At 38.7% G+C, this 20,792-nt stretch overlaps 1 protein-coding gene across 9 annotated transcripts in view; it reads right to left on the bottom strand.

Moving 5' to 3' along the window:
* The window catches only part of GLRA2 (glycine receptor alpha 2), a 268,210-nt gene that overhangs the window by 226,560 nt on the left and 20,858 nt on the right, over positions 1-20,792 (bottom strand). The gene's annotated exons all lie outside the window — the stretch shown is intronic.

Here is a 20,792-nt window from a genome sequence, read left to right as displayed (position 1 = left end):
AAAAATTTAATAATTGTGATTAAAGATCTTTGAGCCCAAATTAATGCTAGAGGAAAGGCTGTGGAGTTTACAAAGTTGAATTGGACATGGATCTTTCTCTCAAAGACATAAAAAATTTAAAGAAGCAGTCTTTATTGTCGGGACTGCCTGATTTGGAAAGTCTGCAAAGGAGAAAAAGGATAAGTAACATCTGGGGATGTTATTTGCCACAATCTAGTTAGCAAGACAAAACATATATTGAGGCAATCAGAGTCTCTGCTAGCACATATAGTGCCTTTGTGAGTAGTAAAAATAAGTACCCGCTCTGACAAATGAATTAAGAAATGACACACCTAATGGGTGGACTGTCTAGAAAAAGTTGCCCCTTCCTCTATGCTAATGTAGGTGCAGGCCAGTGCCATGGTTCTGTGTGGTAGATTGCAATAAGGGCCACAAATTATTCTCTCTTATCCATACTCTTTGGTACTGCCCTCCCACACTAATTCTGGACTGTTGTTAAGACATGATTTGGCCAATAGGGCATCAGCAAACATGATGCTAACAGAAACTTGAAAAAGGCTTATACATTGGGGTTTGCCATCTTGATACTCTCAATAATCTTTTTTACCATGCAAACAAGCCCAGGTTAGCCAGATGGATGATGAAAGTCTATAAGCGGAAAGGTCTGTCATCCCAGACATCACAGTTGAGGCCATCCTAAACCAGCCAGCTCCAACCCACCCACCAGCTGACTATAGATGAAAAAGCAAGCTAGCCAAGATCAGCCAAGCCCAGAAGAACCATCCCGCTGAGCCCAAACCAGATTCCAACCTAGAATAACCATGAGCAAAAAAAAAATGCTTAAGCCACTAAGGTTTGAGGTTTCTGGGTATTTCATGAAGGCTAATGAGACACAGCCATTGAGTTCTGGTTGGCGTTCAGTCCTTGCTCAAGCCCCCTAAGCCCAACAATCTGTGTAGAGCGCAAGGTGTACCATTACACAAGGTGGCCTGAGGTGCAAAGCATCTCAAGCCAAACTAAGTTGCATAGGCTGCAGGGTAACCACCAATAAATTTCTGCCTGGTAGAGTGGTTGGATTTTGATTATCTGACCATACATGAGAGACTGAAATGAGTTGAAAAGAGCCTGGTGAGTAGGGAAGTTGGGTGGTCTAATGATAAGTTCAGACTCAGTCAATGCATAATGGATTGTACGGCATCACAAAAATTCCAGATTGACTGTTGTAATTCAGGTAGTCATTGTATACACATGCCCTCTTAGGCCTAAGGACTGCTTTGGGCCATTTTTATTAAGGAAATCACGCATATTGAGAAGATATCATTGCTTCAGTAGTTCATTATCAATCTAGATCCTGTGCAAAACCATTCTTAAAATCTGTTCCTATGCAGCTGTGCAGCAGGAAAGAGCCAGACAAGCTGCAGTGACAATTTCCACCCACTCTTTACTCCTTATCATGCTGTCAAATGTGAAGGGAAGAAATTAGAATCTCTCTTCTATATTTTCTTCAATTTGGAAAGTTGTATTTTTCCTTTTAAAATCTGAAGCAGTTTCCTTTCATATCAACAAATACCTGCATTGATCACAGAAAAAGGAAAATCATATCCCTGTACAGTCCCCTGTGTGCATAAATGAAGTCTGAGCAGGCTGGTTTATCATTCTAAAATGGGAGCAGACAACTGTTGAATGAGAGATGAGTTGGGTGGATAGAAGATGACAAGCTGCAGAGATGCCCATAGCACAAGGACAGCACCCTATACACCTATTGGGGAAGGGAGGAAACCTGGAACAACACTGAGAGCAATCAGCAATCATGATGTTCTTTAATGGACTCCATGGATAGGCCATACCTGGAAGTAGAACCACTGGAATTAAATGCATCAATTCATGTGGAGAATGTATGTGCTTTTATCCGTGGAGGGTTCAGTAGCTTTCATCGGATTCCTAAAGGGATCTTTGTCCTTGCCACCTTTCCCAAAAGGCTAAGAACCACTACAGCAATGGAATCTTACTTCGTGAGCATCTCAAGTCATTAGAAGATGATTTGGTTTTCTTTTCTTTTTTTGACTTTATTGAGGTATAATTGATATACAAAAAAATCTGCACGTGTTTAATGTATACAATTTGATGAGTTGGGACATATGAATATAGCCATAATACTATCACCACAACCAAGGTAATAAACTTATCTATCACCTCCAAAAGTTTCCTTGTGTGTGTGGTAAGAATATTTAATGTGAGATCTACCCTCAACAAATTTTTAAGTTCACAATAGTGTGTTGTTAACGATAGGCACCATGTTTTACAGCAGATCTCTAAAACTTACTCATCTTTCGTAACTGAAACTTTATACCCCTTGAGTAACTCACAGAGAGCTGCTGTTCAATTGTTTTTCTTTTTAAACCTAACACTGATTGTCCTTTACACAGAAGTACTTTTCACTCCATATGTAACGTGAATCTTTTCATTCCCTTGACTTTATAATGAAATTAGACGTGTGTTCCCATGGGGAAGAAAAAAAATCTTCCAGTTGTTACTTTGGAATCTCTTGGTAAGAAAAGGGTCAAGCGGGGAGGGGTAATTCTTTCCCTCAATGTCCTCTCCAATTTCCCTCCCGCCTCCTTTTGATTTCTTCTGTGGTCCTTTCACCTATTAGAACACTTTTCTTCTGACTTTAGGGCATACCTGATGCTATCTGCCTCTCTTCATGGTCCGAAGGAATTGTTCTGGGTCCTGGTTATCCTTTGTGATCCCCTCGTTCACTTTAGCTGCCAAAGCTCTGCTCTCTGTCTTCTTGTATGTGAGTATTTAGCAGAACTGAGATACTCAGTCTATTAGCTTTCCCCTCACATCCCCTAACACACAAACGATGCACCTGGTCTGAAGTTCCTCAAGTTTGAGTTGTAGATGGTACAGAGAATGTATCAGTCCCTTTCTTCCTCTGAATCTCCATGAGTTCAGAATAATGCCTACTTGTCTCATTTGACCCAGTGCACCTACCAACCCTTCATAAAGGCGATGCTATGCAGGATTGTTAAAGGTTTATCCATTCTACCATCCCCAATGCTCTTGGAAAGGATCTGGAAGCAAGGGATGATGAAAGTCCTCATGAATAACTTTAAGCAACAGACTGGCCAGCCAGTGATTCTCGGTAGTGGGCAGATGGGGAGTGTTGTTCAGCCATCAGCAACCTTGATGGCAGAGCCCAAAGCTCATTTGGGAATGTAGGCAACCTATTTTAACAGTGAAGTTGAGTGGGTCATCCATTCTGGAGAAACCTCAGATTAAGGTGAAGTAGGACCTGTCCACTCCTGAGGGAGATAGAAGAAGGATTTATTTGTTGGTTTCCATTGCTTCCTATTTCAAAAGCAGCAAAACCACATGACAAAAAAGAAATTGGAACACAGGATAAAGAAGAAAAAGAACCCCTACCTCGACCCCTGATCTACCATTCTCACACAACCCAAATTAAAATGTTGCTGTGTTTTATTCACGCAATGTAATCAACTTTTTCATTGTGTATTTATAAAGCCCAGTTGTTTCAACCCTTGTGGGTTCTCAGGTGACCCCATTCTGGGGACATCTAAAGTAGTTTTTGATTCTCCCACAGAATTTCAAATTATCTGGAAACACATGGGAAAACATCTTCCAGCCAATCAAATGAGGCTATGGGGTAAAATTGACTTGGCTTCCTCACCTATTAGCTGTGCAACTCGGCATGCAGCTCACCACCTATATGTATCAGATTTTTCCTCATAAAATGAAGATAGTAATAATTACCAACTAAGTACATTGTTGAAGAGTTAAATAAAACAAGCTTAACACATATTCCAGGGGCCCTGGAATGTAGTAAGTATTCTATAAATACTGGCTGTTAGTATTAGAAATAGCCTCCCCCAGCACGTGTTGGTTTATGTTTCCCACATACTGTTTACATCCCCCCAGCCAGGAGCACAGAGCCTCTGAGTCAGAGAAGAAAGAGGACTGTAATCACACTGTGATGTGCAGTTGTCACGGCGAGTTCCTAAATGAGAATAGGATTCGTGTGTTACGCTCTCAGCCTTATGTTTGTTCAAGATACCACATTGGTTGAAGGTGCCCTTGTGAGCCTGCTCAGCACTGCTGCAGTTTTCTATCACCATCAATCAGGCAACACATGTTAATTAAGTGATTTGCTGCTTTGGCACGTGATTTATTAGGCCTCTTTTCATTAATGTTTTTGATCAAAAAGAAAAGTAATTAAGTGGGGAGCAGTGGTGGCAACACATATTCGGCATCAGTTATTAAAAATAAAAGTTCTTACGATGAAAGCCTGATCATTCATCCTTAAGCCAACTGGCGGGTCTCAGCTGATGGCAAACCGTCTGAACTATTACCACCTCTAATTCTTAGACTCACTGTTATTTTTTAAGACTATTAAAGGGAAATATATTTTGATATTTAGAATCAAAATACCAGCAGCTGGCGAAGGAAGACTGGCATTGCACAATCTTCTCTTTATCCTTTAATCATAGAAAGTCAATAAAACTCCTCTCCTGTCAGAAACCTGTGATTTGTCCCTTAAACATCAGTAATACAACTTTGTAAGATAGGATTCTCAGAAAACAACGATTGCACAATTTTATAGGGGAAATACATTTTAAGGAAACAGTCTCCTTTATTTCTTCCTTGAATAACTTGTTTTTCTAATGGAAAGATTCATAAAAGTTGGAAGGCAACCCCAGAGGTCATTTTGTGTATCCCTCATTTTTCTAGGCGGGGTTATAAACAAAATCTCTTAGGATTTGTTCTAGCCTTTTCACTAAAAGCACCCAATGTGAGGACTATTATGCAGTATTATGATTAATCCTACTATTCTGATGAATCTATAAAATGAAGGTCATCATTTCCTACCTCAGAGATATTTAAGATGCTGTGGGTCCTTAATAGCTTAAAGCCAATGAGTTTTAATTCTTGGAGTCAATTTAAAGATACTTAGATAGTCATCATAAATTATGTTTGCAGCAAAGTAGGGTATGAATATACAAATAAATTGGATGCCACTGTCAGGGAATATTCAGATATAGCAAGAATTCAGCCTTAGAACATTGTAATAAGAATAATATATCTGACTGTAATGATGAAGTTAATTTTCTACTTTGCAATTTATTACTATCTTTCATTCTGAGAATATCTTTAAGCTTCAATATCCCACCTTAGATCAGAAAAATTTTTTATTTGAAGGTCCTTATGAAAAAAAATAGGTGAAATGTGAAAGCGGCATGGCCATAGGCAAATTGGAACGTGAGACTTGCTAGATTGGACACAAAAATCTTAAGGATGAAAACAATAAAGTTAATTTAGGAAATACTTTGATTTCTAGAAAGGTCTTTATGAAAATATTAATGATTGTGATTCTCCTAAGAATTATAAATTTTTGTGCTCTGCTCTATTTTTCAAATCGAATTCTATAGTAAAAGTGCATTGACTCTGAAATTATATGAAGAGGTTATTTTTTAAAACTGATTTTATCAAGTTAAAACAGCAACAATTTAAAAATAGTACTAACCTAATTGTATTTTAAGGTTTTTTTGTAGGTAGATTTCTGGATATTCCTGATTTAACTTTGGTAGTAGGATGATATTGTGCTAAAAGTGGAAGTAGCCTTAAAAAAGCATCTATATTTCCCAGAGTAAGTTCCGTGGAACATTAATCTTGTGAGATGGTCCTTGTAAAAAGGGTTCCACAATCAAATAACTTTTGGAAATACTGCTCTCCATATTCAGAGGCTCCACATAAAGAATTCAGGAATTTCGCCTCTAATGAAACCTGCTTAAGTGTATTTAACCCAGTATCTGCCTATCTCATTTAACCACAGACAGCATTTTCCACATAATTCCAATTAATATCCTGTCACACTTTGGAAAATGCTATAGATGAATCCTCTCAAGAAGAAAACATTCAGAGAGCTGTTACCCAATGTCTAAAAGTTCATTAATAGCAGCATTGACACTGGAACTCAGATATTCTGGCTTCCTGCCTCGAGCTAGTTTTTGTTATACCCAACTGTTCAACACCTTTACTCAAGGATGAAGAGGTGCCAAGTTCTCCTTCCATATCCATCCAACAGACCTTTCCTCACCTCAAGGAAACAGAGCAGGGAAGATTCCTTCTGACATTTCCTTCCAAGATTCGAGTCAACCTAACACTGTGATACACCCTCATGCCTTAGAATATTTGGATGATTATAAGCAGACTTGAATAGTTCATCAACTGACCCACTTAAGAAGGAAAATTCTGCCTTACCATTTGCTGTTCCCATTCCTGCCAATTTGAAATGCTCTTTTTTTCCCCAATAACCTTGAAGTAGAGGATTTTTTTTGTCTTTAAGCACTAATGCCTCTTGAAGGCCATTTATGTCACACTTCAGAAGTTTTTTCTTATTACCTGAGGAATCATGAGATAGTGAAAATCTCTGTCCATCTGGGAACTGAAATGGCATACATGTTCTGAACAGTGACTGCTTATTTCCACGAATCCTATTTTCTTATTGTACATAGCTTAAGTGATTAGACATGCAGGCCCACTACATCACCATACCTCCAATTTGAAGTGTTTGGCCCAGTGGTATTGAATTATTTGTTGTTCTCTTATTGTCTGAAAATCCAGACCTTCTCATATTTCCTTCATTGCCTGGTTACTTTCTCTTTTTCTTTTATTTTTTCTTCCTTTTTTATATTCTAAGACATTTAATAAATAGTTAGCACCTCTGTGTAACAATATAGCTTAGCTCCCCATACTGTGGTCTGTGGACCAGCAGCTCAGCCATCATTTTGGGAGTTGTATAGAAATGCAAAATCTCATCACCTGCCCCCCCAGACTCCTGAGTCAGACTCTACATTTCAACATGATCCTCGTGGGATTATGTGCACTTTAAAGTCAGGAAAATACTGGTCTAGGGGGTGTTACAAAGCAAGGATTTAATTTGTGAGGCAGAAGCTAGAAAGAATTATATTTACTTGCCAAGTCCTTCTGAACTCAAGCATTCTTTTTTGTTCTGAAAAATACACCGAAGCTAATATATTAGGTGTGTGAGCTTTTAATTCTGTGAAATAGAAACAAACCTGGAGACTTTCTGAAACATTTGAAAGGGAATATCAAAATATAGCCCACGTGACTAATTTAGTCAATTCGATTTTGATATAAAGTAAGCCAACAGGCAGCCTTCTTTCCCTCTAGGAGCTGACCACTGAAGCTGTGCAGCACAGCTCAGCGTCAACCAGAGCTATGGAAGGGTGTGGATGGAATAAATGCAACCCTCTCATTTCCTCATATGAAGCAATGCTGGCTGAGGCATTAGCATGCACAGCAGAGATGTAATCAGTCCCTGGCTTTATTCTATCCCAGCATTTCCACTCTGTGATTTCCCTGCAGCTATCTTCTTGGGACTAATGGGGAAAAGGGAATCAAGTCTTTAACGCTTCCTTGATTTAAACAAAACAAAAAAAAGTGTGATTTTCCCCAGGATACTAAGAGGTGGTGTGTGTGACTGTGTACTAACCTTCTTTGATAAGGCCACGATTGATTTCTTTTTCCATGCATTTTGAAGTGCTGTATCTTAGCAGTAGCTTTCTCTAAGGAGCTTTACACAAGCAGCTCATTACACGGTGAAAAAATCCCTGTGAGGTAAAGGGATCAATATTTATTATGCTCAATCTTGGACCAGATAGAGACAATGCGTGGAGAGAGCTAAACATGGTGAGTTGAATTTCAGACTACTAGCTATTAGCTAAATACGCTATGTAGTGGTGTCTTCAGACTCTGTTTTTAGAATTAAGGAAAACTAACTTCTTACTTTCATTAGGTTTACTATTAAGTAGTCCTAACTGTCCTTTCAGTTTATAACAGGAAGGTAGATGGATGCCAAGAAGCCATGAAGACGTGTCTTAGTCAATAGAAATTTCAAGGGTAAAGAATAAGTAAGTTTCCTAGCGATTGGTTCCAGGCATGCTGATGGCCTTGTTATCTGGCTGTTAATTACTTAATTGTTAATTAACGTTTCACCAGCTCATCTGTGGTCATTGGACATCCACACACCCTCAAGTCTGTACCTAGTGTGAGGATTCTGAATTTTCCTGCTGAGAGGTTACGCCTGAGTTAATCAAAGGTCACCATCCAGGGTTAAACATTGAAAATCAAACAGGCAAGCAAATTTGAGGAAGAAATTAGGTGTAGGTTGCCTGGGCTGGAATAAAATCTAGAATACAAAGTCTGGAATAAAACAGTAAGCCTTGATATACTTTTCAAGGGTATACATCCCACCATGATGTCCAAGGATCCGTTAGGGCTGAAACATATTGTGATAAGGTAAAATGGAGCATGTGATGCTTCTTCCATAGTGCATATTTTTACTTAACTTGGGGCCTCCAAAGTCTTACTCTAGTTGTTACATACTGTCAAGGTGGCTCTGACTCCTGGCGACCCTGTGAATGAGTGATGTCACAATGTCCTGTCCTCAACAGCCCTACTCAGCTCCTGTAGACTCATGCCTATGGCTTACTTTATGAGTCAATACATCTCATATCTGGTCTTCATCTTTTCCTGCTGCCTTCTACTTTTCCGAGAATTACTCTCTTTTCCAAAGAATCCTGCCTTCTCATAACGTGCTGAAAGTAGGACAGCCTCAGTTTTATCATTTTTCCCCCAGTGATAGTTCAGACTTAGTTTGCTCTAGGACCCACTTGTTCATCTTTCTGACGGTTCTGGGTATCCACAGAGATCTCGTCCAACACCATATTTCAAACGAATCAATTTTTTCTCTGCCAGCCTTCTTCACTGTTCAGCTTTCTCACCTGTTCATAGTAATTGGGAATATGAGGGCATGGATTATCTTGGCCTCGGTCTCTAATGACACTTCATTACTTGATGATCTTTCCTAATTCTTTCATTGCTGCCCTTCCAAGTCTGTCTTCTCTTGATTTCTTGGCTGCAGTCTCCATTTAAATTGATTCCTGAACCAAGGTAAACAAAATCTTTAAGAATTTCATTGTCTACGTTAAAGTTGTCTAGCTCCTCTGTGGTCATGATTTTTGTCTTCTTGATGTTCAAATGCGGTCTTGCTTTGACATTTTCTTCCTTCACTTTCATCAGAAGTTGTTTCAAGTCATTGCTTTTTTCTGCCAGTAAGATGGTGTCATCTGCATATCTTAGATTGTTGATATTTCTTCCACCAATTTTCACTCCTCCATCTGAATCTAGCACAGTTTTTTGTATGATATGTTCTGCATACAGATTAAACAGATAGGGAGATAAAATGCACCGTTGTCTGACATCTTTGCCTATAGGAAACTATTCTCTCTCTCCATATTCTGTCCTGACAGTGGTCTCTTGTCTACAGTACAGGTTACACATCAGGACAGTCAAGTGCTAAGGCACGCCCATTTCTTTCAGAGCAGCCCACAGCTTTTCATGATCCACGCAGTCAAAGGCTTTACTGTTGTCTATAAAACATAGACTAACCTTCTTCTGAAATTCTTTGGAGCACTCCAGTAGGCAATGAATAATCACAATTAGATCTCATGTGCCTCTCCCTTTTCAAAATCCAACTTGGACATCAGGCATTTCTTGCTCCCTATAAGGTAAAAGCCTTTGTTGAAGCACCTTGAGCATCACTTTACTTGCGTGGGAAATTAGAGCAATGATCCTTGGCATCTCCTTTTTTGGGGATTGGGATGTATATTGAGCATTTCCCCTCTGTAGGCCATTGTTTTGTTTTCCATATTTGCTGTCATATCCTTGTTAGGATTTTGACAGATTCAGTCTCTGTAGGTTGAAATAATCCTATCCATATCCCATCTACTCCTGGTGACTTATTTCTTCCCAGTACTTTAAGGGCAGTTTTCACTTTGCTTGCTAAAATTACAGGTTCTCCCTCATAGGAATGTCCTTCAAAGGCATCTGTCATCCTTTTCTCTCTTCTGTATAGAACTTCAGTATATGTTTCCATCTTCCCTTAATTTTCTCCCAATCAGATGGTGTGCTTCCCTGTTGGTAGTTCACACTCCTAATCTAGGTTTAATTTTCATCTAGAAAAGTGACTAATTGACGGAATTCCTTGTTATTGTGATCAAGAAGTAGTAAAGAATTGGGGGCAAAGAGGCTTTTGTTTCCCTTCAATACGTGTCATCTATGCAACTGCCAATTCTGACTGTGTTTAAAGCAAGCCTTACTAAAAGTAGAGGACACTTAAGAGACTGAGACTTAATTTTTCCCATACCTGGGACAGGATATCAGTCTCCCTAAATCCAGATATTGTTGGATACAATAGCTGATATAAAGAAGTTAAATATTTTCAAATTATGCTTTGCCCAAGGTATTCAAAAGCATTCAAGAGAATTACAGTTATATACCAATAGCTTTGAAAATCTACATGATTGGAATGTTTTTCAAGGAAAATAAAAATTGTTAGACCTGACCCAAGTAGAGTTAAAAAGACTCAATAGACCATAAAATAACTTTAAATTGTCAAAATTCTCCCTTCCCCCACAAAAGCCATATGACCATGTAGTTCTAAGGAATAGGGCTATCATATCATATCTTTAAGGAAAAGATAATATGTATTCTATCTAAACTATTCCAAAGCTATGGAAAAGATCAAAGTTCAAATTTATTTCTAAGAGACTAACTCTACCATGTCAATCAGATAAGGACAGCTCTATTCCCCAAAAGAAAACTATCAACCAATTTCATTTATAAATACACTGCAAACATTAGCAAATTGAATATTAAAATGGATTTTTAAAACATAATACACCACACAGAAGAAGTACGAAGATAATTCAACATCAGGAAACAATTTATACAAAGAGCAAAAGCCGTATGATCATCTTAATAGATTCATGTGCTAAAATTAAACAGAAATTCATGATAAAAAATGATTACTTAAGTGATGAATAGAAAAATATATCTTTAACTTGAGCAAGCATATTTACCAGGGACCAAGAGCAAACTTCTTACTAAATAATAAAATAGAGACATTTCCATTAAAAACAGGATCAAGACAATGGTCCCTACCATCAAATGATTTTTCAGCATCCTCTTGGGCACTAAGAAATGCTCATTCACTTATCAAAAATCATTGTTGAAAACAAACATAACTTTTACTCAAGTAATTATTGAGGCTTAATTAGTCCAATTTTATCCTCAAAAAAAGTTTGCCAGATAATTTTTTAAATGATCATCCTGCTCACTATCTAAACAGAAATTCTCTTTCACCATTCGTAGGCACAGAATACCTTTGTCCTATGTGATTTTCCAGATGTTTCTTTGAAATCATGCTGACGCTCTGGTTCTATCTTGTCCTGACATGTAGACTATGACTATCTTCTATTTGTCAAATAAATCAAACAGAAGAGAGTTGAAAGACCTAACCTCAGCCTCTCCTATTGCTTTCTACCTTCCATGGATTCAGAAATAGCAATATCCCTCATTTTACAAAGCAGATTTTATATCTTTGATCTACCACTCTGAATTGTCATTAGTACTAGAGGTATGGTAGTGGCTCTGATTTAGAAGCAAAGCTAGTAACACCACTGCAACAGGGAACTGGTTTGGCAAATCACTGCTCAGCCCGAACAGAAGGAATAAAGATATATTCTTAGCAGCGACAAATTAACAGAAGAACAAGCACATTAGGCTCAATATTTACATGGGTAATGTCTATGGAGTTCTAATTAGAAACATATTAATTAGGAATTTTGAAAAACTAAAACTTGGAATGAAAGAGCTATTTTGAAAACTTCAGTTTTCTTTAAATGTCACTCTTTTATATTTATAATCTCTGATGAGCTTATGTTTTATATTATTCTTCCTTAGTATTATAAATCATAGTATCTTGGAGGTGAGTTATGGTCTAATAAACGATGTCCTTATTTCAAGTGCTGCATTTGTATTGATGGCAACAGGCTGTTTTCTTAGCCTAGTGAAACACATGTAGTTAGGAGGGACAGTGGCATTTGCAAACAAAAATGGTAAGGTGGACAGGGATTACTATAATTTTCATATCTAGTGACATTCAGAAATTATAAATACAGATGAATATACTTTGTTTTACCTTGAAGTCTTATACTTAATTTAAAGAAAGAAGACAAAAATCACAATGGATTGAGCACAAAAAAGAAAAGGTATAATCTACTGCAAGATTATACAAACCAAACCATTAATGTCCTCAGATTATGTGGATCTGAAAAGTTTTTTAAATTTGTATTTTAAGATAATTATAAATTCACATGCAGTTGTAAGAAATAATACAGATAGTCTATGTACCTTTTTCACTCAATAATAGCATCTTGCAAAACCATAGTACAGTATCACAACCAGGGTATTGATGTTGATACAATCCACTCATCTTACTCAGATTTCCCCAGTTTTACTTGTATTCATGTGTGTGTGTCTGTGTGTGTGTGTTCAATTCTATGAAAGTTTATCACATGGGTAGGTTTGTCTATCCATCACTATAGCCAAGATCTTGAACAGTTTCATCATCAAGAATCCTCTGTATTGCCCTTTTAAAAGCATACCTGCCTCCCACCTGCTCACCTGCTCTCCTATCCTTAGCCCCTGGCAACCACTAATCTGTTCTCCATTTCTATAATTTATTCATGTTGAGAATGTTATATAACTGGAATAATATAGTATGTAACCTTTTGGAATTTGCTTTTCTCACTCAGCATAATTCTCAGGAGATTCATCCAGGTTTTTGCATGTATCAGTAGTCTATTCTTTTTACTGCTGTATAATATTCCATGGTATGGACGTAGCATAGTTTGTTTTATCATTCACCCTTTTTAGCAAGTCTGTGTTGTTTCCAGTTTGCGATTATCATGAATAGAGCTGTTTTAAGTATTTGTGCACAGGTTTTTGTGGGAACATAAATTTCCACTGCTCTTGATTAAATGCCCAAGAGTGCAATTCCTGGGTTGTATAGTGATTGCAGGTTTAGTTTTACCAAAACCTACCAAACTGTTTTCCTGAGGGGCTATACCATTTTACATTCCCACCAGCAGTGTATGAGTGATTCTACTTGGCTTGTCCACATCCTTGCCAGCACTTGCTGTGCCACTTTATTTTATTCTAGCCAATCTGATAGGTGTTGAATGTACTTTTAACCCAAGGTTAAACCTCAGCACGTTGACATTTTGGATTGGATAATTCTTTGGTGTTGGGGGGAGGGCTGTCCTATGCATTGTAGGATGTTTAGCCACATCCTTGACTTCTAGCTACCAGATGCCAGGAGCTCCCCTGCCCCACTGTAACAACCAAAAACGTCTTCAGATATTGCTAAATATCTCCTTGGGGGCAAAATTTTCCCCTCTTGAAAATCACTGTAATCCATCATGACATTCTAAATCTAAGTAAAACAAGATCATTAATGTGCATTTATCTCCTCTGTGCTCTTTCCCTTTTTCTGGAAATTAAAAACTTTTCTTAACCAGCCACTCTTCTCTTTTCCAACCAAACTCCTCAACTCATCACCCAGATCCATAAGATTATAAACCTGACATGGTGACTTATTATAGTAAGACCAAGGTGAAATTGCTTGCATGTGATCTTAACTATTATGGCTTGCCCAGGCTATTAACTCTCAGATTGTCTCTATTAGCTACAAATGTGCCTGCTCCAACTTGTTTATAAGATGCTAATCCCATGAAGGAGAAAATGCAGAATATTTATGAGATGAGAAAGGAGAGAGAAATCTGGACAATAGGTTTTCTTAAAGTTGGCTAAGGCAGATGAGAAGGAATCCAGGTTAAAATAGATAATGCTCCAAGTTGGGAAAAGCTACCGGTGCAGTGGCTGTACCTGCAGAATTGGACCTCTAAGCACACAACTCTGCACATCTCCTCAGGTATATGTCAAAACACTAATTCCCCCACTTCTCAGTCTGTTAAAATGCTTCTCATTCTCCAAAGCTCAGATCAAGTGCTCTCTCTTCTGTAACATCATCTCCAATCCTCCCTGCTGGAACAAAATAATCCTCCCCTAGGATTCTGCCGACGTTTATCTCCACCTTGAGCATTACTAGGACTTATATCATTCTGACCATGCTTTGATTATGTGTGCATCTGTCTCCATAGTGAGATGGCTAGCTTCTTGAATTTTATTTAGCAATGACTTAAAGACCAGACCAAGGGTACCTGTACAGTGGTACAGTAGGGTGCATAGAAAGAAGAAGGGAAAAAGACAGAGAAGCAACAGGTAGCTGAAAGACAATGGAAGAAAGGGTGACTTCCAAGTCAGAATTTTTAGCGGGCTTTGGGGCTAAACCCACCCTGGAATTTGGATCCAAGTAACCTGTAGGATTGGGGAAAAACCCTGTTTACTATGAAATAAGGGCAAGGAATCTTCTGAGTCAATGGCTCTCAAATTCAATCACCTAGAAGGCTTCTTAAAACACAGATTGCTGGGCCTCACCCCTGGAAATTTTGATGTGGTGTCAGGGGTAGGGCCTGAGACTATGCATCTTTAACAGGTTCCCAGGTGATGCTGATGCTGGTGATCCAGCACCACTCTTTAAGAACCACTATTCTAGCTGCCTGTGTTGACAGCATGAGATTACTCTCAAAGTTCCAACACAGCCTATGGAGGTCACCCCAGCTGCACTGAAATGGAAAGCTGTTGGGGGAAGGACTTGTATAGTGGGGCCAAACTGGGCAGTACCTCCTCTTTGCTGGGACAAGTCTAGAATCTCCCCATGAGCATGGGCTCTGGACCTCTTTAATGACTTTAACTAGACAAACGTTTAATGGGACGTTCATATTCATCTTTGCATCTCAAATGCTTTGCATAGAGCAGATGGGGGACACTCAATAAATGCTCAGTATATTTTTAAAAAATGGAGAAATGAACTTAATGTCCTTGCCGTCCTTGCATGTTCCTTACATAGAGCAGTTGCCCAATAAAAGTTTGTTGGTCTTATTGCTACTATTGATAATGATGCCATAACATCTTTCTTAATATGATACTAAACAAGGTGTTTCCTAGGGAGGACAAAGGATGAGGAACTAGTGGAATGAATAAATAGTCAGCTTTGAGGAGATAAAGGTCTATAAAGCTAATCTAGGCTTCGAATATTTCCCATGAGTTATTTAACTAGTGGAATCTTAATAGAGATGTATAGGTAGGTAGGTAGGTAGGTAGATAGATAGATAGTAGATATAGATATAGATATAGATATAGATATAGATGGGTTGATGGATGGACAGATGGATAGATATAGAGATACACCTACTTCCCTTCATGGATTCTGTGGCAGGCAAACTTCTAAGATGGCCCCAAGGATCCCCACCTCCTGGTATTCATGCCTATGCATAACCACTCCCTTTGACTGTGGCCTGGACCACTATAGCAATGTGTTCTAAAAATTGAATACAACAGAAGTGATGGGATGTTACTCCCTCTATTGGAAGTAGCAAAACTTCCAAATCACTGTGACTTTCTTCTATCTTACTTGCACTCTCTTTCTTGCCTTTTTATTTGCTTGCTCTAATGCAACCGGATGTGGTAGTGGGAGGTGCCGTATGGAGACGCTACATGGCAAGGAACTGAGGGAAGCCTCTGACCAAAGGACAGTGAGGAACTGAGGCCATCAGTCCAACATGGATCCAACAACCTCATGAATGAGCTAGGAAACAAATCCTTCTAAGTTAAGCCTTGAGATGACAGTGGCCTTGTTAGAGACCCTGAGAGAGTAGACCCAGTAAGGCCATGTGTGGATTCCTGACCCACAGAAACTAGAAGATAATAAATGTGTACTGTTTTAAGCCACTAAATTTGAGGGTAATTTGTTATGCAGCAATAGATAATGAATACATATTATTTTATAAAAATGCCAAATAATTAAGGTCTTCTGCACAGCGTCAAAGAAATAATGTGTGTGTGTGCGCATGTGTGTGATATCAGGCAGGGTTCCAAAGAGGTTTCTGATTCCCCCAAAGGGCATAGTCTTATTTCTTGTCACAAAAGACTTGTTGCCAATCTGATCCCCTAAAAAAGTAAACACCAAAAGTTCCAGGGTTGATTAGAGTTATTATTATCATTATTATCCAAACTTCCCAGTCCTAATTGTGCCATCTTGCTCACCTTATTCACAACTAATTGACAGAACTGTGATAATTGTAACAATAGTTAGTCTTACTCTTTCTGACTCACATTTCTAGCTCCACTCATATCTTCTTGCAGACTTAAGTGAGACTCAAGGAGAACATGCCTAGGCCCCAACCATAACTAGAGTCTAAAGTACTACAACCATACATAAACTCTTTTACACATCAAGAATTACAGACAGCATTCATTTAATTATCCATTCAATTTTCAACAAATGTTTACTGACTACTACTATGAGCAATGTACTGTGCCAGGAACAGTAATGGGAAAATGGCTATGACCATAATGTATTCATATTCCCTTTCAAATTTACAGTAACCATTACATGTCCTGCTCCTGCAATGATTTCTTTTAGCAGTGTCTATGTAGCAAGTATTGTGAGAACATTACCATTTGTGAAATATGCTCAGTGAAAAAGCTGATTCTTAGGAATAGACAAGAAGTCTGCCATTGGCATGTACTTTGACTGGCCCTTAAAAATGAAATACAGGGCCAGCCCAGTGGCACAGCGGTTAAGTTTGCACATTCCACTTTGTCAGCCCAGGGTTTGCCGGTTCGGATCCTGGGTATGGACCTATGCACCGCTTGGCAAGCCATGCTGTGGTAGGCGTCCCACATAGAAAGTAGAGGAAGATGGGCACGGATGTTAGCTCAGGGCCAGTCTTCCTCAGCAAAAAAAAAAAAAGGGGGGGGGGTTGGTGGCAGATGTTAGCTCAAGGCTAATCTTCCTCAAAAAAAAAAAAAGAAAAAAGAAATGTCAGCAATGGGCCTGTTTAGCTATTGCTGGCATGGCACCTGACTTGAGATTTGAAACTTTGGCTAGCTATTTCCCAAGAGGCCACAATAAGGGCTTAAGGGGTGGTTTTAGGGACCTCTTTGTAAAGATGAACCCTAGCAGGGCAGACACCAGTGTGTGTCTGAGACGGATTCAGCTCTGCTTGCACTGTCAGCAGGTAGCACAACCACAGCTCATAATATCCTATGTCCCTCAGGGTTCCCAGAAATCATAGGAAGTGAACAAATACAGAATAAGCTTACGAGGCACATTGCTCATAACTGAAAAGCAATATATAAATCTTAAAACAAATCCAGAAAAGGCAATTTGGCAATGCATATGAAAAGACTTAATTTGTATTTTGCATATCTTTTGATCTACCAAGTCTACTTCTAGGAATTTATCCTAAGGGTTGAAAATCATAGGGCTTTGAAAATCTGTGGCTACATCGGTATTCGCTAAAATTATTTTCATGAGGGAAGAAATTGGAAACAGCCTAAATATGTGCCAAGTGGGGACTGAGTAAATTAATTATTATATAATCACACAGTGGAATATAATAGCCATTAAAAAAATATTGTGGAAGAATAATTAAGAATTACGAAATGTTAATGTTCCTTATATATTATAAAGTGAAAAAGTAGGTTAAGAAATAACATGTACAATATTTTTATGTTTTTGTTTAAAAATTTGTGTACATATGTATATTATATACGTATATATATATGTGCATGTATTTATGTAACAGACTTTAGTAGTGGTTCTGTCTAGATGTTGAGCTAGATGGATAATTTAAATATTTTTTTAACTATATGGTCTATATTTTCCATAATGGGTGTCTATTGTTGAAATTACGGATAATTTAAATTTTGTTAGTTTTAGTTAATTATTTCTGTATTTTCTATAATGGCCATATATTGTTTAGAAAACATTAAATTATTATTAGAAAAAGGGATCAGTTAACTGAAAATGTACATTAAAGGGATTCTTAATCCAAATCTTGAGGTTTTAGGTACACAAAAGGGGAGTATACGTAACTAAGCATCTTCAATTCTGCCTCTGCCCAGCAACTTAGCTTTCACTCAAAGGCAATAGAAGATTAAAGGTTTTCAAATTTCACTAACTGTCAGGTAACAATCCTAGGTCCTATTATCTTTTGGAACTGGAACTTTCCTTTTGCCACTGAATGAATCAGAAGGAACTTGTCTTTGGACTGGAGCAAAAGAAGGAAATGGCCTTTCAAGGAGGAAGGAGAGAACACTGGCCCTCAGGGAAGGACAAATGCCAGCTGGGGAAGGCACATATGTGTGACTGCTTCTTAGAGAGGTAGGTCCTCAAAGGCAGTTTAAACATAAACACGTTTTCTGTTCAGGAGCAGTGGGAGTTTTTCTATTTTTTCTATCAGTCTCAATAGGCAACTTCAAAGAAACTGAAGTCATAGATGTAAATATAATAGGTTTAGAAATACTTGGTCTCTTCCTGAGATCAAGCAAAATCTGAGATTTTACCGGGCAAGTGATTTTTATTTTAAATCAAAATGACACTTCACATTTAAGTAATTTTCCCCTCTGAATATTTTTTCATTTCTCTTATCTGAATAAAAAGAGAGCTTTCCAACCAGAGTTCAGTTGAGGCATACAAAAAATATCTAAAGAGACCAAAAACATATAATTTAACAAATGCTCTGACTCAATTATGTTGCTTCTTTCTAGGAGAAACAGAACACATCCCAAGAAGATATACACTCACTAAATGTGCATAGAAATCATTCATTCATTTACTCATTTAACATGATTTTACTTACCCACTGTTAAGTACCCAGGATAAAGAGATAAAGACCAATCCTCCCCTACAGGAGCCCACAGTAAGAGAGTTGATAGGGCAGTTGAGAGAGAAGACATGTTAAGTAAGGCAGACAAGCAAATCCCATTTTCAACATAATATATTAAGTGCTTTAATAGATTAATGCCCAGTGTGAATGCTATGGGAGACCAAGAGATAGACATTTCTAAAATACCCAACAGAGGGAGGCATTAGGGAGGCTTCTAGAGGAGGAAAGACTTTTGCTGACTCTTGAAAGGATGGGAAGTTAACCCAGTAGATGAGTGGGACACATATGCAAGGGCACAGAGATGTGACAAAGCAAAGATCACTAGCTATGTTGAGAAGTTGTAGATGATATGGCAGTAAAGATGCACAGAACTCAATGATATTAGGATATAGGCTCAGCTGCTCTAACAGTGACACCAAAATTTCAGTGGCTTAAACAAGATAGACATTCATTTTCCCTCAGGTAATACATCAATCAAAAATCATCCAGGACAGGGGCCAGCCCGGTGGTGCAGTGGTTAAGTGCGCACGTTCTGCTTCGGCGGCCCGGGGTTCGCCGGCTGGGATCCCGGGTGCAGACATGCACTGCTTGGCGCGCCATGCTGTGGTAGGCGTCCCACATAGAAAGTAGAGGAAGATGGGCACGGATGTTAGCTCAGGGCCAGTCTTCCTCAGCAAAAAGAGGAGGACTGGCAGTAGTTAGCTCAGGACTAATTTTCCTCACAAAAAAAAAAAAAATCATCCAGGACAATAATATAGATCTACAGGGTGGGGTACCCAGGCCTTTTCCATCTTATTGCTCTGTAATTTCTAACCCATGGCTTCCAGGGGTTTCCATGATCTGAATGGCCACTCCAACTCCCACTACTGTCTGTATTCCTGGAGAAGGAGTGTGGAAGGCATGCTCCTTTTCTTCAAAGTGAGTGAGCCAGATATTTCCCTCATCAGTTCTGCTCACATCCTCTTGGCCAGTACCATGATTGCAAGGGAGGCGGGAAATGCAACCTTTATCTGGTCAGTCATATGCACAGCAAAAACCCAAGGATATTACTAAAGGTCAAAGGGAAGAATGGATAATGGGGGCAATTAGCAGTTTCAGACACAATTATCCAGTTAGTAAGTGGGTTGGATGGTGGGATCTAGCTGGAAAGCAGGAGGAATGGCATTATCAGATTTAGATTTTTGAAAGATCACTTCGATTAAGATATGGAATTTGGATTAGAGGGAGTCAAGTCAGGAAGTATGGAGACTAGTTAGGAGGCGGGTGCAGTAGACCAGATAAAACGTGATGGTGGCCTGGACTGTGAAACCAAGTGGTCTGATGTGAGAGAATCTTAGGAAAGATAATCCATGGCACTTGGGGACTGATTGAATATAAGGAGTGACCAAAAGAAGGAAATAATTAAGAGTGCTTCCCAGACTTCTGCTTAAAGATTTTCATGGACCATTCTCAGAGACTGGGAGGAGTGGAGAGGGAACCAATTGGTCAGGTTGAAGTTATGGTGAACCGATATCATAAGAGAGGACAGGATTAATAAAATGGATTTTGGAATCATAGGTTATAAGAGATCATATCACTGATGAAATGTCAACTGGATACATATGAAACAAAAGAATTCTTAGGGCAACATAAACATACCTGTTAACTTCTATTATTTCATTGAAACAGAATTTGGTTATACCTTGGCAGTTAACAAGTTCATATGGTTGAAGAATTTGTAAGATTTCCCAACTATGGTATATTAAGTTATTGTTAAAAATTATTCACTCACCTCTGCCCCATTTTTGTGGGTGGAGTATACTTGCCCATCCCTTGGTTCTGCGTTTGTCTGTTGACGTGCATTAGAGAGTGGGATGTCAGGAGACACGAGGTTTGAAAAATACCTAAGAAGCTGGGCTTTCTCACTTGCACCTATGCTATCACCATAAGAACTTGCTCTGACTATCTCCCTGTTTGGGGGAGTAAAATGAGAAACACAGAGAGCAGAACCTCTCCCTCCCAGTTCTCCCAGATTAGCCATTCCCGCTATCTTCAGACTTGTGAGCT

Source organism: Equus asinus, chromosome X (assembly GCF_041296235.1).
Source record: "Equus asinus isolate D_3611 breed Donkey chromosome X, EquAss-T2T_v2, whole genome shotgun sequence".
In the NCBI taxonomy this organism is placed as follows: domain Eukaryota; kingdom Metazoa; phylum Chordata; class Mammalia; order Perissodactyla; family Equidae; genus Equus; species Equus asinus.
This window is presented reverse-complemented; position numbering and strand designations above follow the sequence as displayed.